Genomic DNA, 19,835 nt, shown 5'->3' with positions numbered 1-19,835 from the left:
CGCGCTGCACATCCGCGCCACCAATCACGGAACACGCTGAGTGTGACGTCAGGTACAGAACACCTGGCTATATAAACGTCCGCTTAAGGGATGGCATGCACGCGGGGCAACTGCACTACTGGCCATAAAAATTGCTACACCACGAAGATCACGTGCTATAGACGCGAAATTCAACCGACAGGAAGAAGATGCTGTGATATGCAAATGATTAGCTTTTCAGAGCATTCACACAAGGTTGGCGCCAGTGGCGACACCTACAACGTGCTGACATGACTAAAGTTTCCAACCGATTTCTCATACACAAGTAGCAGTCGACCGGTGTTGCCTGGTGAAACTTTGTGATGCCTCGTGTAAGGAGGAGAAATGCGTACCATCACGTTTCCGACTCTGATAAAGGTCGGATTGTATCCTATCGCGACTGCGGTTTGTTGTATCGTGCCATTGCTGCTCGCGTTGGTGGAGATCCAATGACTGATAGCACAATATGGAATCGGTGGGTTCAGGAGGGTAATATGCAACACCGTGCTGGATCCCAACGGCCTCCTATCACTAGCAGTCGAGATGACAGGCACTTTATCCGCATGGCTGTAATGGATCGTGGAGCCACGACTCGATACCTGAGTCAACAGATGGGGACGTTTGCAAGACGACAACCATCTGCACGAACAGTTCGACGACGTTTGCAGCAGCATGGACTATCAGCTCGGAGACCATGTCTGCGGTTACCCTTGACGCTGCATCACAGACAGGAGCGCCTGCGATGGTGTACTCAACGACGAACCTGGGTGCACGAATCGCAAAACGTCATTTTTTCGGGTGAATCCAGGTTCCGTTTACAGCATCATGATCGTCGCATTCGTGTTTGGTGACATCGCGGTGGACGCACATTGGAAGCGTGTAATCGTCATCGCCATACTGGCGTATCACTCGGTGTAATGATATGGGGTGCCATTGGTTACACGTCTCGTTCACGTCTTGTTCGCATTGACGGCACTTTGAACAGTGGACGTTACATTTCAGATGTTTTACGACCCGTGGCACTACCCTTCATTCTATCCGTGTGAAACCCTACATTTCAGCAGGATAATGCAGGACTGCATGTTGCAGGTCCTGTACGGGCCTTTCTGTATACAAAAAATGTTTGACTGCTGCCATGGTCAGCAAATTCTCCAGATCTCTCACCAAGGACTGAGTTTCTTTCTGGTATTCGACTTGGTTACGTGCTCTATCGTTTTTAAGAAACTCATGCCAATGAAATGACAGAACGTTAAAGACTTTACTGGTCTCAGACAGACACGATTTTTATGTGTCTAGACTGAAGCGGCGAGTGAAAACTTTTGCCACTGCGGGGACTCGAACCTGGGTCTGATGCTTACTAGGCAGGTGTGTTAGCCACTAAGCCACCTTGGCACAGCAGTCCCCACAACCGCACATATTACCCTGACACACACCCCTCCCCGATCCAAATTCTCACTGCCGCCACAGTCTATAGTAAATTCCCTGTTACACATGAACGGAATTGCCGAGGCGCTCCATGTTTTGTAATAGCACCTTAGCGTCGAACGTAAATGGAGGATCAAGGCTGAAACCCACCTACAGGTGCCGCGGTGCCAAGGTGGCTTGGTGGCTAATGCACCTGTCTTGTAAGCAGGAGATCCAGGTTCGATTCCTGGCCTTGGTACACGTTTTCAAAATGGTTCAAATGGCTCTAAACACTATGGAACATGACACCTGAGGTCATCAGCCCCCTAGACTTAGAACTACTTCAATCTAACCAACCTAAGGACATCATACACATCCATGCCCGAAGTAGGATTCGAACCTGTGACCGTAGCAGCAGCGCAGTCCGGACTGAAGCGCCTAGAACGGCTCGGTCACAGCGACCGGCTACACATTTTCACTCGCCACTTTAGTCTATATCCATAAACTCATATCGGTATGAGACCAGTAAGGTCTCTAAAGTTCTGTCATTTCATTTGTATAACTACCGGCATCTGTGTTTCAGGCTAGATCCTCCATTTACATTCGATGCTGAAGAGCTATTCTAGAACGTGGAGAGCCTCGGCAATTCTCTTCGTGTGTACGGGGAAATTTACCGTAGACTGAGGCGGCAGTGAGAATTTGGTTCGAGGAGGGAGGAGTGTCAGGATAACATGCGCAGAGGTCTGAACCACTGTGTCAAGATGGCTTAGGTCGGTAAAGAAAAAAAAAAAAAAAAAGTGGCTAACGCACTTGCCTAGTAAATAGGAGACCTGGGTCCGTTTCTCGGACTTGGTGCAAATTTTCATTCGACTCTTTCGTGTATATACATAAAATACTTTTAAATAAACCACTGCACGAAATTTTATTGACTATGCCGAGGTAAAAACGCATTGCATAGACTTTGTTATAGCTCATTATAATTCATTTTAGATAATACAGCATCGCGTGTGAAATTTAGCCAACATATCGAAAGCGTTTTTTTTTTTGTTTTTTTTTTGCGAATGGTGGCTCGTAAAGAGTCACTTATTTTGTCGCATGATAAGTATGCGAAACCTATTTATCTCTCGGGATGTGAAAGTAACTACAGTTTTTCACAATGGATCGATGAACTTTTTTAAATGGCAGCAGCCTGTGAAATGCGAATTGCAGTGACATGGAACACACTAATATTTGCAGTATTCTATATAGAGCTACAGAAGTTATACCGAAACCTATTTGTTGGTATGTCATAAGATGTTATTTGCTATTCATATACAACTATTGATTATTTAGTTTTGTAAGTAATGAACGCTTCTTTCTTACTACGATGTATATTTTATTCAAGACGCATTTCGCCTTTTTCTTTAAGGCCTCTTCATTGGAATCTAGAACGATTAAATTTTGTTTTGATTTTTGTAGATTACAAAACAGTTGACGTCTTATTTTTTACGTAAATAAGTGGTTATTTACTGTTAGTCTATCTTTTGGCTGACATCTGCATTTCCTCTCTTCTGGTTTCGTCCTAGACATCACACGAAAACTTAACTTACGATACGTTACCACATTTTCACCTTCGATCTTTTTTCTTCACAATTTTCATGTTCTTTCCGCTAACTGGCGCGGCACACTATTATTTTTCTGTCACTAGCTGTAGATATTTTACCGACGACTGTGATTTAAAGTCGTAACTACTGTGTGTTCACTTTATTTTTCTTCCTATTTGATTTGTTTATGCACATGTTTCAACCTAACGAATTATATACTGAAAACTAACGTCTGTTTATTTCTGTTCGCCTTATATCTGTATGTGTGTGTGACTAAAGAGTGTGAGTACAGAAAGGTGAATGGTGATTCAATAGCTGCCGGAGAGTGGTTGAAAGTTTTGGTGTTCAGCTGATTTGAGGTTTCGTTTAAATGTGTTGTGGGTGATTTCAAGTAAGAGTAAACTCACTGCTTACATTAACAGATAAAATAATAGAATAACACTGCAACAGATGATTACTATCAGATTATTAGCACCCAGCCACTTTCTCTTCACTCTTACATGAACCCCTCCTCAAAACATTTAAAACAAAACTCGAATGAGCTGAACTAGAAAACTTTCAACCACTCACCGACAGTTATTACATTCACATTCAACTTTCTACGTACACACACACACACACACACACACACACACACACACACACACACACACACACGCACACACACACACACACACAGAGAGAGAGAGAGAGAGACAGAGAGAGAGAGAGAGAGAGAGAGAGAACAGAAATGAACAGACTTTAGTTTTTGGCATATACTGCGTCAGGTTGGCAACATGTACATAAACAAACCAAATGGGAAGAGACATAAAGTGAGTATACTGTAGTTATGAATTGAAATCACAGTCTTCGGTAAAACATCTACAGCTAGTGACTGAAGAATAACAGTGCTTCACACCAATTAGCGGACAGAACATAAAAATTGTGAAAAAAGTTAGTAACGTGAAAATGTGCCTGTGACTCGTAAGTGAAGTTATAGTGCGCCCTCCAGCCTGCGACCAGATGAGAGGAAACGCAGATGCAGAAAAAAACTCAATTAACTCTAAGGAATCAGTTATTCACATAAAAATTAAGACATTAACTGCTTTATGATCTACAATTACCGTAAAGATATCACTGGAAATACCTTAAAGTAAAATGCGAAATGCCTCTGGAACAAACAAAATACATCACAGAAAGAAAAAGGCGTTTGTTATTTACAAAACGATAATTTCTGGGCGTGCTGCAAATGATGTCAACGCAAACAAACTTGTTATTAATTATCTCGTTTTGCCTTAAGACTTTTATTTATTTGCAACCTTTAGAACACTTCAATATTACATGTAATGCACCAAATTGCACATTACTCTTTACAGCATCTTTACAGGCAGTACATACAGCCTCTGATAAGTCGATTTCCTTTACCGAAAGATTTTGTAACATAAGGCTTCTTGCAGTGAGTAATAGAGATGCATGCACAAATACATCGCAAGTGATATGTGCTAGAGGCTATACTTAACAATTATTCTGGCAATAAATACGCAACTCACCTACTGAATCAAAGATGATGTAATTTTCTGCTGTCTTGCAGTGGCAAGAAATAATATTCGTGTCACTACTTGTTTGCTGTGGAGTTCAGCCTGAAGACTATGTTGATACATTGTTCCACATCTCGTCTATCTATCTTGTGTAGGCCTCTTCATCTCCACGTAACTACTGCACCCTATATCCATTTGAATCTGCTTACCGTTGGCAAGTCTTAGTCTCTATCTACACTCCGTTACCAAACTGACGATTCCTTGAAGCCTCAGAATATGTCCTGTCAACTAATCCGCTCTTGTAGGCAAGTTGTGTGATAATTTCTCTTTCCTCTCCAGTTTAATTCAGTAACTCTGCTTTCGTTATACGATCTACATATTTAATCTTCACCGTTCTTCTTTAGCACCACATTCTGAAAGCGTCCATTGTCTGCTTGGCAGAACTGTTCATCGTCCATGTATCACTTGCATACAAGGCTGCACTCCACAGAAATACCTTCGTAAAATACTACCCAACCATTAAAATATGCATTCTATGTCAACAAATTTAGCTTTTGAGGAACACTATTATCGCTATTGGCAATCTACATTTTATATCCTCTCTACTTCTGCGTTCTCAATTACTGATTTCCTTTCAAGTTCTTGAAGTCTTACAACTGTAGTTTTGTTTCTGCACAAGTTGTAGATAATCCTATGAACCTGTGTTTTATCGCTGATACCTCCAGAGCTTCAGAGAGCGTCTTACAGTTAAGATTAACCTTTCTCTAAATATACAAATGCTATAAACACAGGTTTGCCTTTCTGCAGTCTGTCTACTAAGGTAAGCGGTAGGATCAGCATCGCCTTGCGTGTTCAGACATTTCACAGGAATGTAACATTCTGCTAGTTTTCGTTTGTATAGCCCCTCCCCCTCTCCTCGCTACGTATTATTTCTACCTTCCAGACTTCTGTTAAAAAAAAAAAATGGTTCAAATAGCTCTGAGCACTATGGGACTTAACATCTGAGGTCATCAGCCGCTAGACTTAGAAGTACTTAAACCTAACTAACCTAAGGACATCACACACATCCATGCCCGAAGCAGGATTCGAACCTGCGACCGTAGCGGTCACGCTGTTCCAGATTGTAGCGCCTAGAACCGCACGGCCACTCCGGCCGGCCGACTTCTGTTCTTTGGTTAGTTATGGCATACCAAATGAGCTCTTCACAGTTGCTTCGCTTTCTTCACCAAAGTTTTCTTTCCTTTTTTTTCTTATTAAATTTCTGCATCTATATTTTCCAAGTGCAAATCGCAGTTGCGTTTTTGGACTCTTTTTTTCGACATCTCTATGCCCTATGGCCTACTTTATATGCTGCATTTTTATATTTTCACCCGTGTGAATTAAATTCAATATACGAGAGCTATCCACAAAGTACATTACGTTTTGGAATTAAAAATAAATAAACTAGTGGAAATTTTTTTTATTATATACAGATGAAAGCCACACTTAAATACTACTTTTCTACATAGTTGTCATTTAAATTAAGGCTCTTATCGTAGCGATGGAGGAGCTTGGAAATTCCTTCGTCGTAAAATTCGGCCGCCTGCGCCTTCAACCACGTGGTTACCTCTTTTGGGACAGAGAAGGTGTGATTTTTATGGATTTCCTGGAAAGAGGCACTACAATAAACTCTCAAAGGTATTGCCAAACTCTGCACAACCTCAGAAGAGCAATACAAAACAAGCGCAGGGGAAAGTGGAGCTCAAAGATCTTGCTGATTCACGACAACGCCCGGGCCCACACGGCAAATGCCACTCGTGAAGTTCTCGAATATTTTAAGTGGGAGTTGTTTCCTCATCCGCCGTACAGTCCCGAACTGGCACCGAGCGAGTTCCACTTATTCCCAGCAATGAAGAAGTGGTTGGCTATGCAGCGTTTTGATGACGCACACCTTCAAGAAGAGGTAACCACGTGGTTGAAGGCGCAGGCGGCCGACTTTTACGACGAAGGAATTTCCAAGCTCGTCCATCACTACGATAAGTGCCTTAATTTAAATGGCAACTATGTAGAAAAGTAGTATTTAAGTGTGGCTTTCATCTGTATATAATAAAAAAATTTAAAATACTTTATTTATTTTTAATTCCAAAACGTAATGTACTTTGTGGATAGCCCTCGTATCGTATTTTATCGGAGAATTTTTAATACACCTTTTCCCATTTACATCCCCTGCTGCCTTTTCCAGTTTTCTCTCAAAGGTATCCATTCGTATTTTAATGGATTCCTTCCTCTGTTTGTCAATCGTTGCCTAATGGTCCCTTTAAGATTATCGATAACCTCTGGGCCTTAACTTATTCAGATTCTATCTCCTTAATTTGCAACCGTTTACTATCTCTGTAGTTGTAAATATAGTTCATAACCAATAAATTATCGTCGATCTGTGCCTGCACCGGGAAATGTCTTACAATTTAAAATGTGGTTCAGAGAACTATATTCCACATATGCATTCTTCTTTCATGATATTTAAGAAAAGTGTTGGTGATGGTTAAATTATCCTTTGTGCAAAATTCTATCAGGTGGCTTCCCTTCCATTCCTCCCCCTAAGCCTATGTTTTCCTACTATTTTCTCTTCCTGCACTTGCTACCGAATTCCAGCGTCTCATCATATTTTAAATTTTTGTCTGGTTTTAGTATCTGAATAATCTCTATTATCATACCCTGTTCATCATCTGTGGTCTAGGTAGGCATGTGAACTTGTACCACTGAGGTGTGGGTGTTAGCTATATATCGATCTTGGTAATGATAATGGCAGTTTAGAGATGCAGCTGAGTTTTGTGATACTACTTCGTTGGTAGTTTTAATACCTAACACTCACAGACAGATTAAAATGCATTATCTTAACATTGCAAATATTGAGGGTCAACTGTCAGATATTCTCAATTATAAATAAATGACTACTACATAACAGATAATGTACTATCATTACAGTTAACTGCGTTTAGGTACTGCAATTTGGAATACTAAAAGCTGTTATGAAGCTAAGAATAAGTTTCTGTTCTGAGGCTGTAGGTTTACTAGATGAGACAGTGAACGATCATGAACGGTAATCATGAAATCTGTTTATGGTGAGATAAGAAACCATGAATGATAAAATATGTGGAAGAGGACATCGTAAAACAATACAAAATTGCCATGTCGTCACCCAGGTTCACGGTATAGTTAATCAAATGCACCGCGCGATTCAGTCAGTTCCGCCCCATACCTCAGTGGCGGTCCGTCATTGGCTACCGCTAGTATCTGCCGTTTCCAGACCGGAACGCCAGTTTCACGAGTCGCCGCGTCACCGCGGCAAACGCTTGCCGTTGGCATTGCCGGGCGCTGCGATGTAATGTGAATAGTATACGTGGCCTGTGACCATCTTCGCCGTTGTCAACCGAATATCTATGTCGCCACTGCAGCGTGATCCCTTGAATGAGCAACTTTTTTTTTTGGTCGCTGTGATTTATTTTAACATGCCCAGCGCCGGCTCCGATGCCGTGCATTTTGGTATCCTGTGTCCCTGTTCACCAGATTAGCCGAGCTTTGAATTTCCATTGCTTCTTAAATAACGCCGTTCCAGTATGAGAGAACTGTAAAGCTTTTGTATTCCTTACTGTGTTCTTTACTGTGACAGTGCTCAGCTACTTCAGATTTCTCTGGCTGGTCTAGACGTGTGTGTCGTCGATGTTCGACACATATGCCCTCCATGGTGCGACAAAATTGTCCATTGTACAATGTTCCGCAGCAACAGGGAGTCTTATAGACACCAAGCCTTCTTAAACCAAGCCTAAGAGAGCTCTAAGTTTCGTTGGCGGACAAAAGACACATTTAACTTCATGTTTCTCAACTAATATTCCTATTTTCGAAGAAACACAGCAAACATATGGCAAGACGACCATCCTTCTTTCTTCTTCACGTTCTTCCAGCTCCTCTCTTTGTCTAGATCTCTGTTACAAATCGACCTTCGAATCCGGTATCACTAAGTGAGTTGTAAGTCGCTAGTAAGGTGCAAGCACACGATATGCATTGGTCTCGTCTGCTAAGCAGATCACATCTTTGGGTGCATAGAAAGAGCTGATAAGCCAAAACATTATGACCTCTGTTCACCGCGAAGTTTTATGTTGCCTGACAGCTCCTAGAGCGGGTGCCGCGATAAGAGAAGTGCACACATTAAAAAGTTTTTATCACCTCGGTTCCGAGAGTTCCGGAACCTGTACAGAATATTGGAATAGAGATAAACATAAACATCATTTCCGCCCTTTTTATAGCTCATGAAAACCACAAATTGCGTGTTGTACTACCATACAGCGAGACATTCAGAGGTGGTGGTTCAGATTGCTGTACACACCACTACCTGTAATACCCAGAAGCACGTCATCTTGCACTGGTGCATGCGTGTATTCGTCGTGGCATACTAACCACAAGTTCATCAAGGCACTGTTGGTCCAGATTGTCCCACTCCTTAGCGGCGATTCGGCGTAGGTCACTCAGAGTGGTTGATAGGTCACCTCGTCCATTAATAGCCCTTTTCAATCTATCCCAGGCATGTTCCATAGGGTTCATGTCTGGAGAACATGCTGGCCACTCTAGTCGAGCGATGTCGGTATTCTGAAGAACTTCATTAACAAGACATACACTATGGGGGAGCAAACTGTCGTCCATGAAGACGAATGTCTCGCCAATATACTGCCGATATGGTTGCACTATCAGGATGGCATTCACGTATCGTACATCCGTAATGGCGCCTGCCATGACCACCAGCGGCACACTTCCGCCCCACATAATGCCACCCCAAAACAGGGGGGTCCACTGCCTTGCTGCACTCGCTGGACAGTGTGTCTAAGGCGTTCACCCTGACCGGGTTGTTTTAAACACGTCTCCGACGATTGTGTGGTTGAAGGCATATGTGACACTCATCGATGAAGAGAACGTAATGCCAATCATTGAGCAAGCCATTCAGCAAGTTATTGGTCCCATCTGTACCGCGCTGCATGGTGTCGTAGTTGCAATGATGGACCTCGCCATGGACGTCGGGATTGAAGTTGCGCATCATGCAGCCTATTGCGCACCGTTTGAATCGTAACACGACGTCCTGTAGCTACACGAAAAGCATTATTCAACATGTTGGCATTACTCCCAGGGTTCCTCCGAGTCATAATCCGTAGGTATTGGTCATCCACTGCAGTAGTAGCCATTGGGCGGCCTGAGCGAAGCATGTCCTCAGCTCCTGTCTCTCTGTATCTCCTCCATGTCCTAACAACATCAGTTAGGTTCACTCAAAGACGCCAGGACACTTCCCTTATTGAGAGCCCTTCCTGGCTCAAAGTAACAATGCGGACGCGATCGAACAGCGGTATTGACCGTCTAGGCATGGTTGAACTACAGACAACTCGAGCTGTGTACCTCATTCCTGGTGAAATGACTGGAACTGATCGGCTGTCGGACCCCCCCGTCTAATAGGCCCTGCTCATGCTTGGTTGTTTACATCTTTGGGCGGGTTTAGTGACGTCTCTGAATAGTCAAAGAGACTGTGTGTGTGATACAATATACACAGTGAATTTCTATCTTCAGGAGTTTTGGAACTGGGCTGATGCAAAACTTGTTTTGATGTGTGTATATGAGCGGAGCAGAGACGAAGGGGAATCATTCTATCGAAGATAAGAGGCGCAAATGCAGAAATCCGTTGACTTACGATACTTCGACAAATGCCACTAACCCAGAGCCTGGGAGCGAGCATCTCGAAAACGGCGAAGCTCGTCGGCTGCTCTCGTGCTACTGTCGTGAGCATCTATGGAAACGGGTTGGAGGATAGTGAAACCACGAGTAGGCGACAGGAAGTTGGATGAAACTTCCTGGATGATTAAAACTGTGTGCCGGACTGAGACTCGAACTCGGGAACTTTGCCTTTCGCGGGCAAGTGCTCTACCAACTGAGCTGCCCAAGCACGACTCATGCCCCGTCCTCACAGCTTTACTTTTGCCAGTAACTCGTCTCCTACCTTCCAAACTTTACAGAAGCTCTCCTGCGAACCTGGCAGAACTAGCACTCACGAAAGAAAGGATATTGCGGAGACATGGCTTAGCCACGGCCTGGGAGATGTTTCCAGAATGAGATTTTCACTCTGCAGCGGTTTTCTGCGCTTCTTTCAGAAGTGCTAGTTCTGCAAGGTTTGCAGGAGAGCTTCTGTAAAGTTTGGAAGGTAGGAGACGAGGTACTGGAGAAGTAAAGCTGTGAAGACGGGGCGTGAGTAGTGCTTGGGTAGCTCAGGCGGCAGAGCGCTTTCCCGCGAAAGGCAAAGATCCCGAATTCGAGTCTCGGTCCGGCACACAGTTTTAATCTGCCAAGAAGTTTCGTATCAGTGCACACTCCGCTGCAGAGTGAAAATCTCATTCTGGAAGAAGTTGGATGTTCATACCTCATCACAGAACATAGGGATCAGATTCTTTCCCGCTCTCTAAAGCACGATAGGCGGCGATATGTGCCAGATCTGACGACAAAGTACAACGCTGGTGGAGGCACAAGTGTTTTGGCTCACGCCGTTCAGCGCACAGTGCTGAACATGGCCATCTGCAGCAGAGGGCCGCTACGTGTTCCCGTATTGTGCCAACAATATAGTGAAGTGGGCACGGGACTATAGAGAATGGATTGCGGATCAGTTGAATCGTGTCGCCTGATCGAATGAATCACGTTTATTGTTAAACCTGGCCGATGGTCGTGTCCAAATACTCCATCACCCAGGCGAATGTCTGCACCACCGACGCAGGCCGATGTGAATATTATTATGATATGGGGGATGTTCACCTGGGCTTCCATAGACCTATAGTAGAAACCGAAACCAACATAACGCCTTTGGACTACGTGAACATTTTGGGGACCACTGCAGTAGTTACCCATGGGCGGCCTGACCGAGGCATGTCATCGAAAGTTCCTGTCTTTCTGTACATCCTCCATGTCCGAACATCACGGCTTTGGTTCACTCCGAGACACCTGGACACTTCCCTTGTTGAGAACCCTTCCTGGCACAAAGTAACAATGCCCGACGCGATCGAACTGCGGTATTGACCGTCTAGACATGATAGAACTACAGACCACACGAGCCGTGCACCTCCCTCCTGGTGGAATGACTGCCTCAACAGCGATGGCATCTTCCAGCAGGATTACTGTCTGTGCCAGAGGCCACAATATTGCTGCAATGGTTTGAGAAACGTGACAGTGAACTAATGTTAAAGTCTTGGCCATCAGATTGGGCTTATCTGAATCCGATGAAACACAACTGGGACGCTATCGAGCACGAGCTCCGCGCCCACAAACAAACCGCCCGTAAATTACGGGAAGTGTGTGTGACATGAGCGTAGGCATCTGGTGCCATGAACCTCTGGAAACCTGTCATGTGCTTTTAGAATCCATGACATGCAGAATTACTGTTGAATTACGTTCCAGAAATTGATGATCACGCTTTTAAGTTGGTGATCGCAATGTCTTGGCTCACCAGTGCTGTACTTTGGGGCAGAGCCCTACTGACTGATCAGACGACTAGGAGGTTAAGATTTGAGTTAGCTTAGCCATGCGGAAGTATGACAAGGCATTATATTTCTTCCGCCAACTGTTGCACCTAGTCATACAACTCACTTACTGTGGATGTCACGTGCAGCCAGTATGCTTTATTTTGTTAAGTTCAGACAGTATTCTCTTGTGCACTGCGTGATTTGATGTAATATTTTGTTATATGATTTTCAGCTCTACAGATTTGTTTCCTCTGCGGACAACGTTAAGTCTGTTTGTTCCGACCGAGGTTTTGTTCCAAGTGCAGATATATTAATACCGGTCTTTCACTGCGTTATCAATGGTTGTAGGTCATGATTCACGTTACTTCCCCACTTATTTCATACACTACTGGCCATTAAAATTGCTACACCAAGAAGAAATGCACACGATAAACGGGTATTCATTGGACAAATATATTATACTGGAACTGACATATGATTACATTTTCACGTAATTTGGGTGAATAGATACTGAGAAATCAGTACCCAGAACAACCATCTGTGGCCGTAACAAAGGCCGTGATACGCCTGGGCATTGAGTCAAACAGAGCTCGGATGGCGTGTACAGGTACAGCTGCCGATACCACAGTTCGTCAAGAGTAGTGATTGGCTTATTGGGACGAGCCAGTTACTCGGCCACCAGTGACCAAACGTTTTCTATTGGTGAGAGATCTGTAGAATGTGCTGGATAGGGCAGCAGTCGAACATTTTCTGTATACAGAAAGGCCCGTACAGTACCTGCAACATGCGGTCGTGCATTATCCTACTGAAATTTAGGGTTTCGCAGGGACCGAATGGAAGGTAGAGCCACGGATCGTAACACATCTGAAATGTAACGTCCACTGTTCAAAGTGCCGTCAATGCGAACAAGAGGTGACCAAGACGTGTAATCAATAGCACCCCATATCGCCTCGCCGGGTGATACGCCAGTACGACGATTACACGCTTCCAATGTGCGTACACCGCGATGTCGCCAAACACGGGTGCGACTATCATGATGCTGTAAACAGAACCTGGATTCATCCGAAAAAATGACGTTTTGCCATTCGTGCCCCCAGGTTCGTCGTTGAGTACAGCATCGCAGAAGCTCCTGTCTGTGATGTAGCGTCAAGGGTAACCGCAGACAAGGTGTCCGAACTGTTAGTCCAAGCTGCTGCAAACGTCGTCGAACTGTTCGTGTAGATGGTTGTTGTCTTGCAAACGTCCCCATCTGTTGACTCAGGAATGGAGACGTGGCTGCACGATCCGTTACAGCCATGCGCATAAGGTGCCTGTCATCTCGACTGCTAGTGATACGAGGCCGTTGGGATCCAGCATGGTGTTCCGTATTACCCTCCTGAACCCACCGATTTCATATTGTGCTAACAGTCATTGGATATCGACCAACACGAGCAGCAATGTCACGATACGATAAACTGCAGTCGCGATAGGCTACAATCCGACCTTTATCAAAGTCGGAAACGTGATGGTACGCATTTCTCGTCTTTACACGAGGCATCACAACAACGTTTCACCAGGCGACGCCGGTCAACTGCTGTTTGTGTATGAAAAATCGGTTGGAAACTTTCCTCATGTCAGCAAGTTTTAGGTGTCGCCACCGGCGCCAACCTTGTGTGAATGCTCTGAAAAGCTAATCATTTGCATATCACAGCATCTTCATCCTGTCGGTTAAATTTCGCGTCTGTAGCACGTCAGCTTCGTGGTGTAGCAATTTTAATGGCTAGTAGTGAATTCAAATGGTTCAAATGGCTCTGAGCACTATGGGACTTAACATCTATGGTCATCAGTCCCCTAGAACTTAGAACTACTTAAACCTAACTAACCTAAGGACATCACACAACACCCAGTCATCATGAGGCAGAGAAGATCCCTAACCCTGCCGGGAATTGAACCCGGGAACCCGAGCGTGGGAAGTGAGAACGCTACCACATGACCACGAGCTGCAGTAGTGTATTAGTAAGGTGATGTGTCTCCAGTGGCACCACTATCATGATAAACTGCCATCGACAGATGTTGTTGTTGTCGTTGTGGTCTTCAGTCCTGAGACTGGTTTGATGCAGCTCTCCATGCTACTCTATCCCGTGCAAGCTTCTTCATCTCCCAGTACTTACTGCAACCTACATCCTTCTGAATCTGCTTAGTGTATTCATCTCTTGGTCTCCCTCTACGATTTTTACCCTCCACGCTGCCCTCCAATGCTAAATTTGTTATCCCTTGATGCCTCAAAACATGTCCTACCAACCGGTCCCTTCTTTTTGTCAAGTTGTGCCAGAAATTCCTCTTATCCCCAATTCTATTCAATACCTCCTCATTAGTTATGTGATCTACCCATCTAATCTTCAGCATTCTTCTGTAGCACACATTTCGAAAGCTTCTATTGTCTTCTTGTCCAAACTAGTTATCGTCCATGTTTCACTTCCATACAAGGCTACACTCCATGCAAATACTTTCAGAAATGACTTCCTGACACTTAAATCTATACTCGATGTTAACAAATTTCTCTTCTTCAGAGACGATTTCCTTGCCATTGCCAGTCTACATTTTATATCCTCTCTACTTCGACCATCATCAGTTATTTTACTCCCTAAATAGCAAAACTCCTTTGCTGCTTTAAATGTCTCATTTCCTAATCTAATTCCCTCAACATCACCCGATTTAATTTGACTGTATTCCATTATCCTCGTTTTGCTTTTGTTGGTGTTCATCTTATATCCTCCTTTCAAGACAATATCCATTCCGTTCAACTGCTCTTCCAAATCCTTTGCTGTCTCTGACAGAATTAGAATGTCATCGGCGAACCTCAAAGTTTTTATTTCTTCTCCATGAATTTTGATACCTACTCCGAATTTTTCTTTCGTTTCCTTTACTCCTCGTTCAGTATACAGATTGAATAACATCGGGGAGAGGCTACAACCCTGTCTCACTCCCTTCCCAACCACTGCTTCCCTTCCATGCCCCTCGACTCTTATAACTGCCATCTGGTTTCTGTACAAATTGTAAATAGCCTTACGCTCCCTGTATGTTACCCCTGCCACCTTTAGAATTTGAAAGAGAGTATTCCAGTTAACATTGTCAAAAGCTTTCTCTAAGTCTACAAATGCTAGAAACGTAGGTTTGCCTTTTCGTAATCTTTCTTGTAAGATAAGTCGTAAGGTTAGTATTGCCTCACGTGTCAACATTTCTACGGAATCCAAACTGATCTTCCCCGAGGTCCGCTTCTACCAGTATTTCCATTCGTCTGCAAAGAATTCCCGTTAGTATTTTGCAGCTGTGACTTATTAAACTGATAGTTCGGTAATTTTCACATCTGTCAACACCAGCTTTCTTTGGGATTGGAATTATTATATTCTTCCTGAAGTCTGAGGGTATTTCACCTGTCTCATACATCTTACTCATCAGGTGATAGAGTTTTGTCAGGACTGGCTCTCGCAAGGCCGTCAGTAGTTCTAATGGAATGTTGTCTACTCCCGGGGCCTTGTTTCGACTCAGGTCTTTCAGTGCCCGGTCACACTCTTCACGCAGTATCTTATCTCTAACTTCGTCTTCATCTACATCCTCTTCTATTTCCATAACATTGTCCTCAAGTACATCGCCCATGTATAAACCCTCTGTATACTCCTTCCACCTTTCTGCCTTCCCTTCCTTGCTTAGAACTGGGTTTCCATCTGAGCTCTTGATATTCATACAAGTGGTTCTCTTTTTTCCAAAGGTCTCTTTAGTTTTCCTGTAGGCAGTATCTATCTTACCCCTAGTGAGATAAGCCTCTACATCCTTACATTTGTCCTCTAGCCATCCCTGCTTAGCCATTTTGCACTTCCTGTCAATCTCATTTTTGAGACGTTTGTATTCCTTTTTGCCTGCTTCGTTTATTGCATTTTTATATTTTCTCCTTTCATCAATTAAATTCAATATTTCTTCTCTTATCCAAGGATTTCTATTAGCCCTCGTCTTTTTACCTACTTGATCGTCTACTGCCTTCACTACTTCGTCCCTCAAAGCTACCCATTCTTCTTTTACTGTATTTCTTTCCCCCATTCCTGTCAATTGTTCCCTTATACTCTCCCTGAAACTCTCTACAGCCTCTGATTCTTTCAGTCTATCCAGGTCCCATCTCCTTAATTTAGCATCTTTTTGTAGTTTCTTCAGTTTTAATCTACAGTTCATAACCAATAGATTGTGGTCAGAGTCCACACACACACTTACAATTTAAAACTTGATTCCTAAATCCCTGTCTTACCATTATGTAATCTATCTGATACCTTTTAGTTTCTCCAGGATTATTCCATGTATACAACCTTCTTTTATGATTCTTGAACCAAGTATTAGCTATGATTAAGTTATGCTCTATGCAAAATTCTACCAGACGGCTTCTTCTTTCATTTCTCTCCCCCAATCCATATTCACCTACTATGTTTCCTTCTCTCCCTTTTCCTACTGACGAATTCCAGTCACCCATGACTATTAAATTTCCGTCTCCCTTAACTACCTGAATAATTTCTCTTATCTCATCATACATTTCATCAATTTCTTCATCATCTGCAGAGCTAGTTGGCGTATAAACTTCTACTACTGTAGTAGGTGTGGGCTTCGTATCTATCTTGGCCAAAATAATGCGTTCACTATGCTGTTTGTAGTAGCTTACCCGCATTCCAATTTTCCTATTCATTATTAAACCTACTCCTGCATTACCCCTATTTGATTTTGTGTTTATAACCCTGTAGTCACCTGACCAGAAGTCTTGTTCCTCCTGCCACCGAACTTCACTAATTCCCACTATATCTAACTTTAACCTATCCATTTCCCTTTTTAAATTTTCTAACCTACCTGCCCGATTAAGGGATCTGACATTCCACGCTCCGATCCGTAGAACGCCAGTTTTCTTTCTCCTGATAACGACTTCCTCTTGAGTAGTCCCCGCCCGGAGATCCGAATGGGGGACTATTTTGCCTCCGGAATATTTTACCCAAGAGGACGCCATCATCATTTAATCATACAGTAAAGCTGCATGCCCTCGGGAAAAATTACGGCTGTAGTTTCCCCTTGCTTTCAGCCGTTCGCAGTACCAGCACAGCAAGGCCGTTTTGGTTATTGTTACAAGGCCAGATCAGTCAATCATCCAGACTGTTGCCCCTGCAACTACTGAAAAGACTGCTGCCCGTCTTCAGGAACCACACGTTTGTCTGGCCTTACAACAGATACCCCTCCGTTGTGGTTGCACCTACGGTACGGCCATCTGTATCGCTGAGGCACGCAAGCCTCCCCACCAACGGCAAGGTCCATGGTTCATGGGGGAAGCATCGACAGATAAAGTATTTATTTCTCTGCATGTGTTTTACAGAAAAAGTAAGGTTAGTTTGAGCTCCTGAGAACTTCGAGACTCATGCTGCCATCAGAAATGTTTTGAGCGTGGCTCTTGCAATTCATGCTGTTTACGGATAGGTGTTAGGTCATACAGAAGGCATGGTACATCTGCATCGCACGCGCTCTCTCTATAAAGAAGAATGTTTACACACTTTTAGATTGTGTTTACAGTGATCGAATATCTTGGAAATACTTGTGCATTACTAAAGATATGTGCCAGATACCCTTCTACTTTCCGTTCCGCTGTGAAAATCCTACCTACTACCGAATATTTTCATCAGTAGAAGCAAGATTATTTTGTCGTTCATTAAATTGAGTAAAAGTTTTGTTTAACAATGGAAATATTTAGGGCGTAAATATTGAAGTTATACAAATTATGAACTCAGTTTAAATTTACATAGGAAGTAGGAGGCTTTTAATCTGTTCTACTATTATGTACCTCACCACATCTGAAACGTCCTACCAACAATGTGCGGAATTAGAGGATAATTATCCATCTACCTGTAATATTCCTCGTAGGTCGCTTTACACTAGAACAGAACGCTGAAAGAAAGGTGAAGCTTAGCTATGTCCTGTAACAAGTGATCGTGCAGTGGACTAGCCCAGTCCTTGACGTGTGGGTTCTCGGAGTTTGTATCGTTCAGTATGTACAGTCTCTGTATAAACCTTTTAGGTGAGAATCTACATAAAATTTTTGATTTTCCTGACAAAACAGTGGCGTCAGTTTGAAACAGAATGTCCGTTTTAACATAAAGGATCGAACTGAGGACGAAGGTGATGTGGCAAATAAATTCTAGATACAGATTAATTAGAATGTGAGCGCAAAGTCCTCAAAAAAAATGGGACTTAACATCTGAGTTCATCAGTCCCCTAGACTTAGAACTTCTTAGGCCTAACTAACCTAAGGACAGCACACACATCCATGCCCGAGGCAGCATTTGAACCTGCGACCGTAGAAGCAGCGCGGTTCCTGGCTGAAGCGCCTAGAACCGCTCGGTTACAGCGGCCGGCGCAAAGTCCTCACATCGAAGGTGTAGACTCGAATTACGTTAAGATAAGGCACTCGTGTTTGTCACACATAGCATATTGTGCACACTGGGACAACGGATTGGCGAACAAAGGAGATCCCACGCTTGAAACAAAATTCACGAAGCCTACTTTCAGTTAAACAACATAATACGTTTAGAAATGACACAAATAACAGTAAAAACAATATGAATGACGTAACATACGGCTAATTCTTCAATTAGACAAGACTTTACATGCACAGCCGTTTTCTACGCTCCTGAAGACACAAAGGTTTTACTTTCCAATAGGTAATATAATGTATCCATGTCGAGAGTGGCTCAAACAACTAGACATTCCTACGCGATATGAAGGAGCAACTCGTTTTAGTAATAACTGTACTGATCCAGTTCTCATTAACCTCACTCTGGTAAGGTGGTTCAAATGGCTCTGGGCACTATGGGACTTAACTTGTGATTCATCAGTACCCTAGGACGTAGAACTACTTAAACCTAACTAATCTAAGGACATCACACACATCCATGCCAGAGGCAGGGTTCGAACCTGCGACCGTAGCCCTCGCGCAGCTTCAGACTGTAGCGCCTAGAACCGCTCGACCACTCCAGCCGGCTCTGGTAAGATGAAGAGCTTTGAGTTCACTAACAGCGATATGGTACGCAAAACCTCAAATTTACCCAAACATAATGTTATGAGCATACGATATATTTCGTAATGTTCGTGTTGGTAACCGTTATGTTCCGAGGAGCAGACGTTACGTCCTAGCAGCAAATGATAAATGAGTCGATTGTGGCCAGAAGGATCTGTCCCCGTAGGAACCTGGACAGTCAAGCGAAAGTTTAGTTGATAAAGTGGACTTTAATTAAATATAATTTACTGAGCTTGTGCGAGAGAAGTGGTACACTGTTTTCAATTTGCGGCAGCCGTGGGTAGCTGAACTGTGCGTCTGTGTACCCTGAATGTCTGTCTGTAGAGCTAACTCGGTGTTACGTTCAGTACCAACTAGCAAGTGGCGGATTACGTTTGCTGCCAGTAAGCTATTGAAATTTTGCTGCTGCTACCTGCCTCTACAATTTGGTACTCTACTTCACAATCAAATTAATTACAGTTTTTTTTGTTAATGAAATTGTAACTTTATGATTTGTGCACTATCGTCCGAATTACACCGCCTTTTTCTCGTAATTATTATAATTGTGAACTAGGGGATCGATGTGTCAGTTCGTAGATTATTTTTATAAACCAATTATTCAATTGAGATTACAATAGAAATAGTTTCTGGGTATATTTGAAGGGCTTATTTCAATAGTGGTACAAGTCCATTACCTCCACTTTTCAGCCTATAATTCTTCTGAAATTAATGATCCAAACAA

The sequence above is a fragment of the Schistocerca gregaria genome, chromosome X, assembly GCF_023897955.1.
Source record: "Schistocerca gregaria isolate iqSchGreg1 chromosome X, iqSchGreg1.2, whole genome shotgun sequence".
NCBI classification, from domain to species: Eukaryota; Metazoa; Arthropoda; class Insecta; order Orthoptera; family Acrididae; genus Schistocerca; species Schistocerca gregaria.
Note: the sequence above shows the minus strand (reverse complement) of the source record.